We start from the raw sequence: 14,636 nt of genomic DNA, 5'->3' as shown, positions 1-14,636 counted from the left end.
GTTTTTATTGTACAGGTTGTGAAATTGCTTATTAAATTTCACCTGGCTAAATAAAATAGTTTATATTACTCTACTGTATTGTATTATGCCACAATAATGAATGTTTTATTCGAGATGAATCACCATAGAAGCTGTATATATACCTATTGCAAATGTCGTTTACTTTCAGGTACTAGAACAAGCCCCAAAGGATAAACAACTCCCTGATTCATACACATGTGAAGTATGTGGTAGGCTGTTCCGTGAGGCATCTCATTTCACAAAACACAAGCGTGGGGCATTATGCAGGAAACTTGCTCTTCGCATGGCCAAAGAAAAACAAAAAGAAAAAACAAAAAGGGTAATGGAAGTGATTGTGCAAAAAAGAATGCAGTTTTGCAAAAGCCATATTTGTGTAATGTTTGTGGTGCAAAGTTTTGTGATAAGGTGAATGTTGAGCTCCATATTGAGAGACAACATAATAGTAAACAGCAGTTGTGGGTTGAAATATCAAAAAGTGGGGGTTTTACCTGTGCTGAGTGTGGCCGTTGGTTTCAAGACAAGGGTAATTTAGTTGAGCACCAAAAGCAACACATGCAGACATATCTGCACCAAAATGAACGCCTTAATCATTCAGGGGAACGGTTGCTTGTCCCAGACCGCTCATTAGTCCAGCAACCACATAATGTAGCTGTAGCTTATTATCATGATGCTTTACATCAAGTGCAGAACTATGGACAGCAGCCTCAACCTTCACACCTACCTCCACCACCACCTGCACCACCGCCTGTTGCCCATGTTCATTCTAACATGACAACAATTCTTCATACACCGCAGATGGGACATACTAATTTGGCGCCAACAGTGCAGCCAGTTCCTCAGTCTACAGTGCCGTGTCTTTCCCCTTTGCCAAATCAGGTTCCTTCTTTGGGGCCTGTAGATAATATGTCCAAAACGCTCAAAAATAACAAATCAGACAAGCTGCTAACAAACAGTAAATGGAACATTTGTGGAGACTGTGGTCTTAAATTTGTCGATCCCATGAACTTAGAAATCCATATTCAAAGAATACATCCAGATTCGTATATGTTAGAGACTGTGAATTTAGGGTATGGCACAATTTTGTATAAGACCAATAATACCCGTTCAGATGTACAGTGTTTGTTGAGTCAGAATGGTACAGTGAGTTCAGATACTAAGCAAAACAAGCCAAACCCACAAACTTTTGACTGCATTCTGTGCGGTTTTAAAGCAACATCAAAAAATTATATTTTTAACCATTTACAAAATGTTCATAGTACAAGTAATGTCAATTTTATTCATGTTTTAGAAACTCTTGAATGTGGGAGAAAAGGTTCTCGCGGTGCGAAGGGTAAGAAGGGAAGCCAGGACCCACTTCTCCGGGAGCAAAGACATGTGTGTGATGCATGTAAAGCTGTGTTTCTTTCAAAGGCAGAACTTATCCGACACAGGATCAAAGATAAGCAGTACATGTGTGGTGTATGCTGCCATGCATCTTGCAGCCAGCTTCAGATAACTGCTCATATGGCAACACATGAAACTTTAACAGATTCTACAAGAAACACTTCAGGTAGTGGACTTATATGTTGGATATGCGGTGTTGTTTTGTTGTCTGCATCATTACTAGATAATCACATGGTTACCCACGGTACAATTACAGCTGAATGCATTACATGTGGGGAACATTCAGACAGGTTAGAAGCCTTGGTTCCCCATCTTTCAGTTCATCTGCCCCACCAGTCATCTCGTGTTAGGTTGACTTTCTCCAGGGCAGATCAGCCTTCAACACCATACACAACAGAAACAGAAGTTTGTGTTGATGGTACAATAGGTGCTGATGCTGGTTTTCTGTCTTCCGGTCCTCTTACAACAGTTTCATCTGATAAGGAACCCACTCGTATTCCAGAAGCATATGCTTGCAGTGAATGTGGTGCTTGTTTATCAGGTGCTGCACAGTTAGAAGCTCACTTACAAGTCCACCAATCTCCATGTGCTGCTAGTTCTCATGGATCAACTGCCAATCATGGTACATTTACAACTACAACTGCTACAGCAGTCTCTTCCTCACAGAATGGAGGAATGTCTGCAAGTAGTGTGGACAAAGTCCCAGGATCCTTTGAGTTTCGTTGTGAAGAGTGTGGGTTTTGGCGACAGGAAAGTGAGCCCGTCATGCGCCATATTCAGGCGGTGCACATGTCTGGTAATATGTTACAGTCAATTAAACTTCAGTCAGGTATAGTTCAAATCAATCCAATTCATGTTGTTACTCCCATTAGTGCCCTTTCAGCACAATGAAATAATTATTTTGTTACCTGAGAATGATTTTTTAAAAGATTCAGATTGTTATTGTCTTCATGGTAAGATATTTGTATGTATAAATATTTGTTGAATAATGGATAGATCTAAATCAACAGTTAGATACCTCTTGCATGTACAGTATTAGATTTTATGAAGTGGTAAGCCTTTTTTAAATTGATACCACCTTTGAACGTTATTTAATTTCATACGATAATAGACAAGTGACCTTTGTTTAATTTGCAGTATACTGTATTTGAAACAATAGTACTGCGTATGGCATATCTTAAACAGGTAAATGACATATAATCAGTATATTCCTAGTAATTGAATGTAAGTATTTTGTATGTTATATTGAAAATTGTGACTCTGTAGGGTTGTCACATTTTGCTTCAAAACTTTGATGAAGCATTAGCAGGATTGCGTACACAAATACTGTACAGTACTGTTTTGGTTGTATCATTTATCCTAAGGATAATTTAATTTACCCTGAATTTTGGCATAGTCTTTAATAACTATTTCGACTTCCATGTGATTCCAGCTGTTGTGCAGCTGTGGCACAGTGTGTAAATTTAAAAGTATTGCTGTACTCTGTGTTATGTACCAGAACATTTGGGTCTTTTATGAAGAATAGTACTGGTTTTTTAAGGTCTTATTATTTTTAAAGAATACTGTATGAGAATAGTATATTATATTACAATAATCTTTAAAAAGAAACAAAGTGGTTTGGTTAATTTAAAAAATTGTTCTTTGTCATTTTTGGGTAATAGTGAATAGACATTTTGGTATGGTATTGGAAAAATATTAGGATTTATTAGTTTTTCTTTCAAATCAAGCATGTTGTTTGATGAAATAGAAAGCATATTTGTTGGAAGGAAATTATAACACAAATAAAGAAGAAAAGTAGTCCATGAAAGAAATGTAACCTGAGAGTATTTTTGTGACCTCTTGTAGCTTTATGCAAGGGATGCAACATCTTGAAAGTGTGTATCCGTTTAGTCATGTTCAAGTACTTTTAGGCTAAAGTAAGGTGACAGCATCACTGGACATGATGTTAGTCTTGCTCATTTACAGTTTCATTTATTAATCATATGGACATCCTTCACCTGAAACATAATAATAATTAAATGTTTAAACAGTATTTTGCAGGGTGAATTCAAACTACAGTATGTATAAGCAGATGTCAACACAATGTTTTAGTTTTATTTGTGTGTTAATAAGAAACATGCATATACTAGACACAATTTATGCAGCATGCATGTATACGAGTCAACACTTCTATTGGAAAAATAACATTTTTAAAATTAATTTCTGTTTATGTATTGTGAACCCATTATTACTGAAGCCCCAATTTTTAAGTTTATGAATTCTAGATTCTCAATTCCCAAGTATAAAGAAGAAAATTGCCTGATGTCTAAATGGTAGTACACCATACTGTACACCTATTGGACCTTTAGTTCAGAAATGTGAAAAACTTTACTTGTTGTGCAATGTGAATTATGACTGCAAGAAATGAGATGGGTTTTTGGTTTTGGGGAACATAGTGCATAATTTTGGTCACCCAAAACCATAATCTTGTTGGTTGGCCACTAATGCCAAACCCACATGCTTCCATTGTTTCATCAAATAACTTCAGGAGCTGCCATCTGATCATGGGTATGTGGTGGTGCGCTAAAGTTCCTGTTGATGAGCCACCACAAGACCTTGGCTATATTTACACCAGTCACAGGCACCCAGATGATTGTTATGTGCCAAAACTCCAGCCTCTCAATTAAAGAATCTCAAGGAATTCAGTGCTACATAACCACTGTGTCTGCTCCTGTTGTTCATCATTGCTGCCTGCTTTGGAAAATGTTTAAAATCACACCTTTTGAACCCTGTTGTTTCACATAAGTGACTTAACCGAACAGTTACATAGCTTATAGTTTCTTACCTGCGGCAGTCGAAATCAAATTGTTGGCGCCAGCGGCGTTGCTATCTTAAGTATAGGTGATACAAGACCCGCCACATCCGGGAACCCTGGGTACTGCTAGCCTTCTACGTCACTTTTCGTTTCTGCCGCTCACGGCGGGGTAAACACCTGTGAGATTTTCGCTGCAGTCTCCTGCGTCGCCATTTTTGGATTTTGGTTTTTGTTTGGTGATGTACAAGTTTTTTGGTTTTTTCTTGCCAGTTAGCTATCTCTATTCAGTTTTTTCGTCATTATTGCTAATTATGTCAGATTCTAGTTCATCTGCTGTAAGGTTTTGCAGCGCTGGCTGCAAAACAAGATTAGCTAAGTTATGTCACGATCCGCACTCTAAGTGCACTAAATGCAGAGGACAAAATTGTAATGGTATGGATGTGACATGTGATGAATGTAAAGAATTGGATGACAGAGATGGAAGGCGGTTAGATCGCATGCTGAGAAAATGGAGAAAGATAGAAGAGGAAGGCAGCTCTTAGGGCTAGTAGTAAGAATAGGTTAGAAACTACTCCTGTTCCTTCGGAGACAAATAAGTCTTCTCTGCCTCTCTCCTTTATTAGAGAATATTTCTCCAATTAATAGTCCTCCTACTTCTCCTTGATTACCCTGTTCAAGTTGCCCATGTTTCCGAACCCAACACCATTGCCTTGCTTGAGTCTAAGATGGATAAAAAGTTCGAAGTGTTAGCTGAATCAGTTATGAAGTTAGGAATGTCTTTTAAAGCTTTTCGTAGATAGTACAGTGAAATCTAGTGCAGTGCAAAGTGTTAATGTTGCGCCTGAGGAGGCGGCTGTCCGTTCCCCCTCGACTCCCAGACGAAGGTCACTGTCCCGCTCCCCCGCAACCGGGAGAAGACATACCGGAGGTCGTAAGGAGTCTGGGGAGTTTGCCCACGGTCAGCCGTCGACTCCCGTCGACTCCGTCGACTCCGTCGACTCCGTCGACTCGCCGGGTTGTCGTTCCAAAAAGATGTGAAAGGTGTTAGTGTTTGTGATTCTCGTCTGTCTTCTGATTCGGAAGTGCAATCGCCAGTGCGCAAAAGGCGAGGGTGATTTGGTGTCTCGACGTTAAAAAAGACATTCGATTCTTAGCGGTGATTCGTTCACCGACTCCTGTTAAGAAGTCTAAGAGGCATTGGAGTCCTCAACCTTCGTGTAGTTTTGCTCCGGATGTGATATTTTAGTGAATCTCCTCCGCAGTCGCATTTTTCGGCTAAAAGCAATGGCTCTCGGACTAAACTTTGTGATAATTCACGATCGCTCGACTCTCCCAAGCGAGTCTCGGTCGCAGTTTCGGCTCGGTCGCCTCATTCGACTCCGTATTACTGTCCAGGAGAAGCGTATTCGCTCGTCTTTGTTCGACTCCCCTCGCCGTGAGTCGATAGGAATTTCGACTGGTTGTTCGCCTGTGTCGACTCGTGGTGCGGAGACTTCACCTGTTAGAAAGAATCGTTCTTCGACTGAAAGACCATCGACTTCTACAGTGTTAGACGATTCTACCTTAGCTCCATTTAAGAAGCATTTCAGGATCTTATGAGTTTGTTGAAATCTCCACCGGGGTAGAACATAAGCCTGATTTCGACTCTGCTTCCGTGCAGTCTGAAGAGGAAGCTTTGGATCAAGATGACAAGGATTCGTCGGCTTATTCGAGTCTTCTTAAATTTTTCCTGTCCACTTATCCAGATTACTTTGAACCTGCTTCTCCGTCTTCACCGCCTTCAATGTTCGTTAAAGATAGGAAGACAGCGTATTGTGTCTACCTAAATTGGTTCTTTCTCAGTCCTCGAAGCAGGCCCTTAAGGAGTCAACAGAGTGGCTTTCTAAGAAGAGGGAAACAGGTAAGGCTTCGTTGCTTTCCCACCTTCTAAGCTTCAGAGTAAAGCGTATCGCTTCTACGCAACTGGAGAAGTTCCTTCTTTGGGAGTGTCTGCCTCCTCCCAGGGAGACTTCTCGGTTTAGTGGACTCACACCGAAGCAGCAGCTTTTTCGTCAGCTAAAATTTTGTTTTCTTCTTCAGAGCTGGACCATTGGTGAAGAATATTTTTAAAGTATTTGAGGTATTTAGTTTTTTGGACTGGACTATTGCCTCTTTAGCTCGCAAGATTGAAGACTGTCAGTCTTTAGAAGAAGATTTTGCCACAGACTGGTTAGGAGTTCTGTCCTGTGCGGATAAGGCTGTTAGAGATGGTCAGGAGAATTAGCAGCCCTTTTCACAATGGGAGTGATGAAGAAGAGAGAAAGGTGGTGTTCTTTCGTGTCTAAAGGAGTCACTAATAACCAGAAGTCGGCTCTCATGTTTGCTCCTCTCTGTAAATCTCATCTTTTCCCTGAAAAGAAACCATTCAACAAATTCTATCGGATTTAGAAAAGAAATCTACTAATGATCTCCTTCTTCAGTCTTCCAGACGCCCGAAAGAGCCTACTCCGACAGGAGCTAAGTCTCTCCTCTCAGAAGCATCCCTTTCGAGGGAATAAACCTAAGTGGCAACGACCCAGGGACTAATTTGCGTCCACAGTACAAGTCCTCAAAGAAACCTCCCCCCACCAAACCTCGGACAAGTGAGAAGCCGTCCTTCACGTGCAAGTAGGGGCAAGACTCCATCTTTTTTGGGAAGAATGGATTCGAAGAGGTGCAGAGCAATGGGTAGTTCAAGTTCTTCGAGAGGGATACTCGATTCCTTTTGTTTTAGATCCTCCTCTCTCCGATACACCAATCAGCTTAACAGCATATTCTCCAGGATCAGAGAGAGCTTTGGCTTTAGCAGCAGAGGTCAATGCACTCATCAAGAAGGGAGCAATAGAGGAAGTCCTCGACAGTTCTCAGGGATTCTACAACAGACTCTTTGTAGTTCCCAAAGCCTCGGGAGGTTGGAGGCCAGTGCTAGATGTAAGCGCTTTGAACCTTTTGTGCTGAAGACAAAGTTCAATATGGGAAACAAATCATTCTGTGATGTCGGCACTTCGCCCAGGCGATTGGATGGTGTCCCTGGACATGAAGGACCGCCTACTTTCATGCCCGATTCACCAGAGTTCAAAGAGTTCCTGAGATTGTGTTCGAAGGGAGGACGTATCAATTCAGAGCCCTTTGTTTCGGCCTTTCGACAGCCCCTCAAGTATTTACTCGTGTTCTTGCTCCATTGGGGAATGGCTGCATATGTTGGGGCATAATGCAGCATTTTACCTGGACGACTGGCTTCTCAGATCGGGTTCGAGGGACACAGTGCGTGAAGGATTTACGGAAGACACTGTCATTAGCGAGTCAATTGGGAATTCTCATCAACCTGGAGAAGTCTCAATTAGTGCCGTCCCAGAAGATCCCTATTTGGGGATGATTCTGGACTCTCAGGACTTTTCGGGTTTTTTTTCTGTCCCCGAAAAGAATAGAATCTTGCCTCAAAAAAAGTGAGCCAATTCCTGAATCGTCAGTCCTCCTCCGCCTTGGAATGGATGAGTCTTCTAGGGACGTTATCATCAGTAGAGACGTTTGTAAAGTTGGGTCGTCTTCACATGAGATCTCTTCAGTTTTATCTCAAAGCGAGTTGTGTCGGAAGTCTCAAACCAGACACGTATTCGTTCCAGTGTCGGAAGAGATCAAGAACGACTTGAGATGGTGGATGTCGAGGGAAAGATTGCAAGAGGGTCTCTCCCTGACATTAAGGAACCCAGACGTAGAATTATACTCCGACGCATCGGACAGAGGTTGGGGAGCTCTCCTAGGGACCAAAAGATCTCAGGATTATGGGTCAGTAGAAAGAGAGGTTGAATCACATCAACATGAAGGAGTTGAAGGCGATTTGGTTCGGTCTGCAAGCATTCGCTCCTTTGGTCGTGGGGAAAGAGAGTGGCAGTATACTCCGACAACACCATCGCTCTATCTTATATCAGGAATCAGGGAGGAACCCATTCATTCTCCCTCAACAAAGTCGCAGAAGATCTCCTTCTCTGGTCTCAAGATCGGGATATTTCCCTCGTTCCGAGGTTTGTACAGGGGAAGTTAAATGTACTGGCAGACGAACTCAGTCGAGTAAACCAAGTTCTTCCCACGGAGTGGACATTGCAAGACAAAATTTGTCAGGAACTGTGGAAACTTTGGGGAAGACCTTCAGTGGATCTGTTTGCCACGTCGAGGAACAATCGACTTCCGATCTTTTGTTCCCCAGTTCCAGATCCTCTTGCTTGGAAGACCGACGCAATGCTTCAGGATTGGACGGGTCTAGACGTTTACGCCTTTCCCCCATTTGGAATGATCAGAGAGGTGTTGAACAAGTTCCTCTCACATCAAAATGTGTCAATGACGTTGGTAGCACCATTCTCAAGTTGGTTATAGACCATCCCAGACTTCTTCCTCAGTATCCTCGGCTACTCAAACAGCCCCACTTCGACAGGTATCATCAGAATTTGTCCGCTCTGTCATGACAGGGTTCAGACTGTCCGGAAACTCGTCAGAGCGAAGGGGTTTTCTCGTAGAGCGGCAGAGGCTATTGCTAACTGTCGAAGAAGCTCTTCTGCCAAGCTTTACCAATCAAAGTGGGGAGTTCTTAGGACGTGGTGCAGAAGACATAATTTCTCGTCTTCTAAAACCTCTGTGACAGAAATAGCTGATTTTTTGCTGTACCGTAAAGGAAAAAGTTAAGACTTGTCGGTATCGACAATTAAAGGGTACAGAGCTATGCTGTCCTCAGTGTTTAAGCAATAGAGGGCTTGACATCTCTCTAACCAGGATTATTGGAGATTTTAATTAAATCTTTTAATACAGTAAAAGTATCCAAGAAGGATAGTGTGGACTGGAAAACTTGGACGTAGTTTTTGGTTTTAACTTTTTTGATGTCTTTCACGATTCGAGCCACTTCGTGAAGTCTTTGAGAGATGTACGAGGAAGGCACTTTTTTCTCTTCGCTTTGGCTACAGCAGGAAGAGTGAGTGAGTTACAAGCCATCCACAAAGAGGTGGGGTTCAAAAATCGTAATGCGGTTTTGTTCTTTTGTTACGAATTTTTAGCAAAGAACGAATCTCCCTCAACCCATGGCCTCAAATCTTTTGTACTTAAGGGATTATCTAATATAGTGGGTCCGATGGACGAAGAATATTTACTATGTCCTGTCAGAGCTCTGAAATGTTACCTGTCAAGGACACAATCCGTTAGAGGTAATTCCGACCGACTTTGGTGTTCGGTTAAGAATTCTGCAAAACCCCTCTCCAAGAACGCTATTTCGTTCTTTTTGAGAAGTCTGATACTGAGTCACACTCTCAAGTCCAAGATCAGACTCTAAATGTGCTTAAGGTGAAAGCACATGAAATACGTGCAGTGGCGACATCCTTAAGCTTCAAGCACAATATGTCGCTTTCCTCGATTCTTCAATCTACGTTTGGAGATCGAGATCTGTGTTCGCCTCATTTTACCTGAAGCAATGTAGAGGTTACCTATGATAGTTGTTGTAAATTGGGTCCTTTGTCGGTAGCGGGCATGGTGTTGGGAAAGGAAACATAGGGGAACTTTCTATCCTCTACTGTCTCTCGCCTTGTTATAGGTTGTGAGTCGTGGGCAGACTGGAGGCTCATAGTACTTTGGAGAACCTCCAGATCTTATTTATTACTTTTGAGTATGTCATTATTTTTGGTATAGGTGATGGTCTGTTGTTTTTTATCTGGTTTCTGAAGCCAGGGCAAGGGCATTATCTGTTTTTTTAATATTTTGTCAACCAACGGTCTTGTCCATGGTTACAAAATCCCACTAAGTAGGGACGACCCTGGCCTATACTGCCACGTCTCCTACGAGTGATGAGAGCGCTAACCAGAGGCAGTATTCTCCTGCAGCTGCTCTCTCACAAGGTAGGGTACTGCAACATTTGCTGTTTAATGTGGTCTTACTGTCATTTTTATGTAGTCCATCTACCCTCCTTCCGGGTAGTTTGGATTCAGCTATGTAACTGTTCGGTAAGTCACTTATGTGAAAATGATATTTTCATGATAAAATAAAGTTTCACATATATCTTACCGAACAGTTACATAATCAAAGCCCACCCCACCTCCCCACAGATGGACGTGGCGGCCTAAACGAAAAATTGACGGGTAGAAGGCTAGCAGTACCCAGGGTTCCCGGATGTGGGCGGGTCTTGTATCACCTATACTTAAGATAGCAACGCCGCTGGCCGCCAACAATTTGAATTTCGACTGCCGCAGGTAAGAAACTATAAGCTATGTAACTGTTCGTAAGTATATGTGTAAACTTTATTTTATCATGAAAATATCATTTTCATGGTCAGGCTGAACCAGTCTGGACTGGCCCAGACCAAGGAACAATGTTCAAGTCTTTGTTGACGACAAAGTTCTGGTATGTTCTGGGACCATGGCTGGCTGCATTGCCTGCAGAGAAGTCTGCTCCAATTGATCAGCTGAGTTGGACCTGGACCAGCCTTATCTGCAATCACCAGTAAACAATGCATGTCTTCTGATGTGAAATCACTTATTGATCTAGCACAAGTAACAGGCTATGTAGACAAAACTTCCCAGCTACCAGTTAAATCAGCTCCAATCAGTCAACTATTAATTTCCATCAGACTGCAACAAAATAATTAATAATGAAGGAAATAGAACCCTATAAAGAACCATTAGAATCTAGCAATGTAAATGTTCTCATAATACTAGACCAGCTAAATGCCACCTACCAAGATAAGAAAAAGTGCTGAAAAACTTTTCTTGGTTACATAATATGCTAAAAGCTGCAAAAAGTTTTGATAATTATTAAGGTACCTACAAGAACTTCAAGCATGAGTCAAGGAGAAATTGTAGCTGAAAAGGGCAAACTAAATTAAAATTATGTCAGCTAAGTCTGCCAGAAGAACTTGCTAACAGAAAGGTAGATACAGGGCTAATGTAAATATAGCATAATAGTAAACAGTTTACATTTTACCAAATGAACTGATTGTGTACATAATAATACTATTTAACATAGCTTGACTCTCATCTGTTTTTTCATACATTTGAAGTGTTATTTTTACATAATACAATGAAAACTTGTATGTAATGATAATCACTTATTACTGGAATGATGTTGGTTTCACCTATACGTTATTTATTTAATTTTATGTAAGAAAATAATCAAATTTTTATACGCAGCTGAACGTCAACCACCCATTGCTCATGGGGTGCACTGTAGGCATCACTAAAGGTTCTTTGCAGCATCCCTTCAGCCCCTGGCTGCAATCCCTTTCGTGCCTTCTTCCGTACCTCCATTCATATTATCTTCCATCTTGCTGTCCAGCCTCTCCTAACAATTGGCATTTCTAGTGCAACTGTAAGGTTTTCCTCCTGTTACACCTTGAAACCTACCTACTTTCAATTTCCTTTCCAGCAGTAAATGACCTCATAGGTCCCAGTGTTTGGCATTGGCCTAAACTCTATAGTATAATCCTTTCATCTACCCATTGTCGCATACTCTATTTGGTTACTTGCACCAGTATCAATATGGGTCCATTTTGTAACAAAATCCATTTCAAATTGAGGTCCATTGATGTCTTACTCTGATATTAAAAAACTGCTTAACAGTTCAAGACAGCTTTTCTTCAAAATGGAAGAAGATCCCGATGGTGAAGCAAAAATCTCCATCTCACCACGTAACACTTACAGATCACACCCACACTGAGCACACTCAGAGAAAGAAAATTAATAAGAAAAAATGAAAATAAAATGGATCAAAACGGGCAAACTAAAACCGACTTTAAAACAGATAGACAGTAAACATGTCTTATCTTCAAGGCGGTAGAAAAGTAACTGGTGGGTCACGGGACGCCTAGGGCATTCTGGGTAATACATGCCCCATGACCTGATATGGATGCCAATAGTCCCTGGATGTTACAAGTTTAATTTTAATTCTACCGGTTTCCAGCTTGGCATTAGTAAAATGATATTGTTATTGTACAATAAAGTTTCATACATACTTACCTGGCAGATATATACTTAGCTATAGATTCCGTCGTCCCCGACAGAAATTCAAATTTCGTGGCACACACTACAGGTAGGTCAGGTGATCCCGCCGCCTGCCGCTGGGTGGCAGGAATAGGAACTATTACCGTTTTAAGCCAGATTTTCTCTTCCACCTGTCTCCTGAGGGGAGGTTGGGTGGGCCATACAATCGTATATATCTGCCAGGTAAGTATGTATGAAACTTTATTGTACAATAACAATATCATTTTCATACATTCAACTTCCCTGTCAGATATATACTTAGCTGATTGGCACCTTTGGCGGAGGGCAAGAGACAGCTAATTACTGACCTGATAGGTAAACAACATATGTTGTAGGTAATATAAGTTAATTAACAATACCCTAGTTCCTACCTGTTTAGGCGGAAGATTTCATAGCTTGTGCTTAGAAGTCTGCTTCGCCTCAAAAGCTTCAGCGAGGGTGTGCCCTATGGCTGAGAACTCTTGAAAGGACTGTCAATGGGGTCTTATCCACTTACTCAACAGAACCTAATGGCAATTGTTGCTGGAGTCTTATTCACTTACATGACAATATACCTATGCCTCTTGGCATATAAAGGAGTAAAATACTGATCCCGATCACCCGATCCTAACCGTGGATTAGTAAATATGATTGAAAGGCGTTATCCCCAAACACCTTTCAAACAACCTAAAAACTCAACACCAAATAATTTTAAAATCACACTATAAAATATAAGGACAAAAATTAATATTAAGGATCACTCTTCTCTCCTTTCCCCAGCACTGTATCCGCTGATACATAAGGGTCCTAGAGAGAAGCATCTCTCATATGTCACCCTCACATCTTCAAGTAATGTGAGGCGAACACTGAGTTACATCTCCAATACGTGGCCGCTAAGATGTTCTTCATTGACATGTTCTTGTTGAACGACAATGATGTAGCGACTGCACCCGTACTTCGTGTGCTTTTACCCTTAAGGTTTTATGTGCCTCACTATCACAACTCATGTGGGCTTCAGTTATAATGGTTTCCTAACAAAAAATGCTAAGGGCATTTTTTGACATAGCTCTTTTAGGGTCTTTAAACCGCACACCACTAAACGGTTTGATTGAACAACCCTGCAACTGCGTTCTTCTTTTGCAGGTAAAAGCTTCAAAGACTTCTCACAGTGGGGGGGTGGGGGCAATAATGTTCTTTCCATTTCATTGCCCAAACCTAACTTGAGAAAGCCCTTTTACTTCGAAAGTTCCTAGGCCAAGGTCGCTGAGGGTTGTTCACATTTTTAGCTAAAAAAAAAGGAAATTAAAGGCTTGGAAACAAAATTACAGCCAGAATCCTTCTAATTAAAACCCACTTCTCGAGTTCAAGCGCTCTGCAGCTCACTCACTCTTTTCGCAGTGGCGAGAGCTATTAAGAAAATACATTTTCTAGTTAGGTTCCGGAAAGTGCTTTAATCGGGAGGTTCGAATCTCTCCGACATAAGATATTTGAGAACCACATCCAGATTCCAACTAGGGGTGAGAGAAGTTCTTAATTTTGTAGTTTCAAATGATCTAATTAAATCATGCAGATCTTTGTCATTCTCTATGTTGGCAGGCCCTATTCCTGAACACAGCTGATAAACATGCTCCTATAACCTTTAACTGGTTGACACTGCCAGATGAGATTCTTCTCGTAAAAACAAAAGAAAAATCAGCAATTTCGGTCACAGAGGTATCGAGGAGGACAGCTTCTTCGCCTTACACCATCTACGGAAAACTTCCCACTTCGATTGGCATATCCGCATGGTTGAGGACCTTCTTGCTCCAGGAATTGCTTTTGCCGCTTTGCGAGAAAAGCCTCTCGCTCTGACCAGTCTTTCGATAGTCGAAAGGCAGTCAGAGCGAGAGCGTGGATATTCTTGTGATACCTCTCGAAGTGGGGTTGTTTGAGCAGATCTGTCCTTTTGGGAAGAGATCTGGGGAAGTCCACTATCCATTCCTGTACCTCTGTGAACCATTCTCTTGCAGGCCCAAGGAGCGATCAATGTCATCCTCATTCCTTCCGAGGACACGAACTTTCTCATTACTTCCCCCCAGCATCTTGAATTGGGGGAAACACATAAGCGTGTATGCCCTTGCAATCCATGAGCATGGCATCTATGGATAGGGCTCTGGGATCGTCCCCCAATGAACAAAAGTTCTCCATCCTTCTGGATAGGAATGTTGCAAATAGGTCTACTTGAGGCTTCCCCCAAAGAGACCGTAGTTGTTGGCAGACTTGCGAATGAAGGAGGGTCCACTCTGTTGGAAGGACCTGGTTTTTCCTGCTCATCTGTCTGCTCTTATGTTCTTTCCTCCTTGAACGAATCTCGTCAGGAGTCGTATCCCTCTTTCTTCTGTCCATATCAACAGATACCCTTTGCTAGTTGGTAAAGGGAGAAATGAGTGTGT

At 41.7% G+C, this 14,636-nt stretch overlaps 1 pseudogene; it reads left to right on the top strand.

Annotated features, from left to right (window-relative positions):
* Window positions 1–3,220, top strand: part of LOC135226701 (zinc finger protein 250-like) — a 28,675-nt pseudogene extending 25,455 nt beyond the window's left edge.
* The last annotated feature ends 11,416 nt before the right edge of the window (window positions 3,221–14,636 follow it).

This window comes from Macrobrachium nipponense, chromosome 15, assembly GCF_015104395.2.
Source record: "Macrobrachium nipponense isolate FS-2020 chromosome 15, ASM1510439v2, whole genome shotgun sequence".
Taxonomy (NCBI): domain Eukaryota; kingdom Metazoa; phylum Arthropoda; class Malacostraca; order Decapoda; family Palaemonidae; genus Macrobrachium; species Macrobrachium nipponense.
Note: the sequence above shows the minus strand (reverse complement) of the source record. Positions and strands in the feature narration are given on the sequence as shown.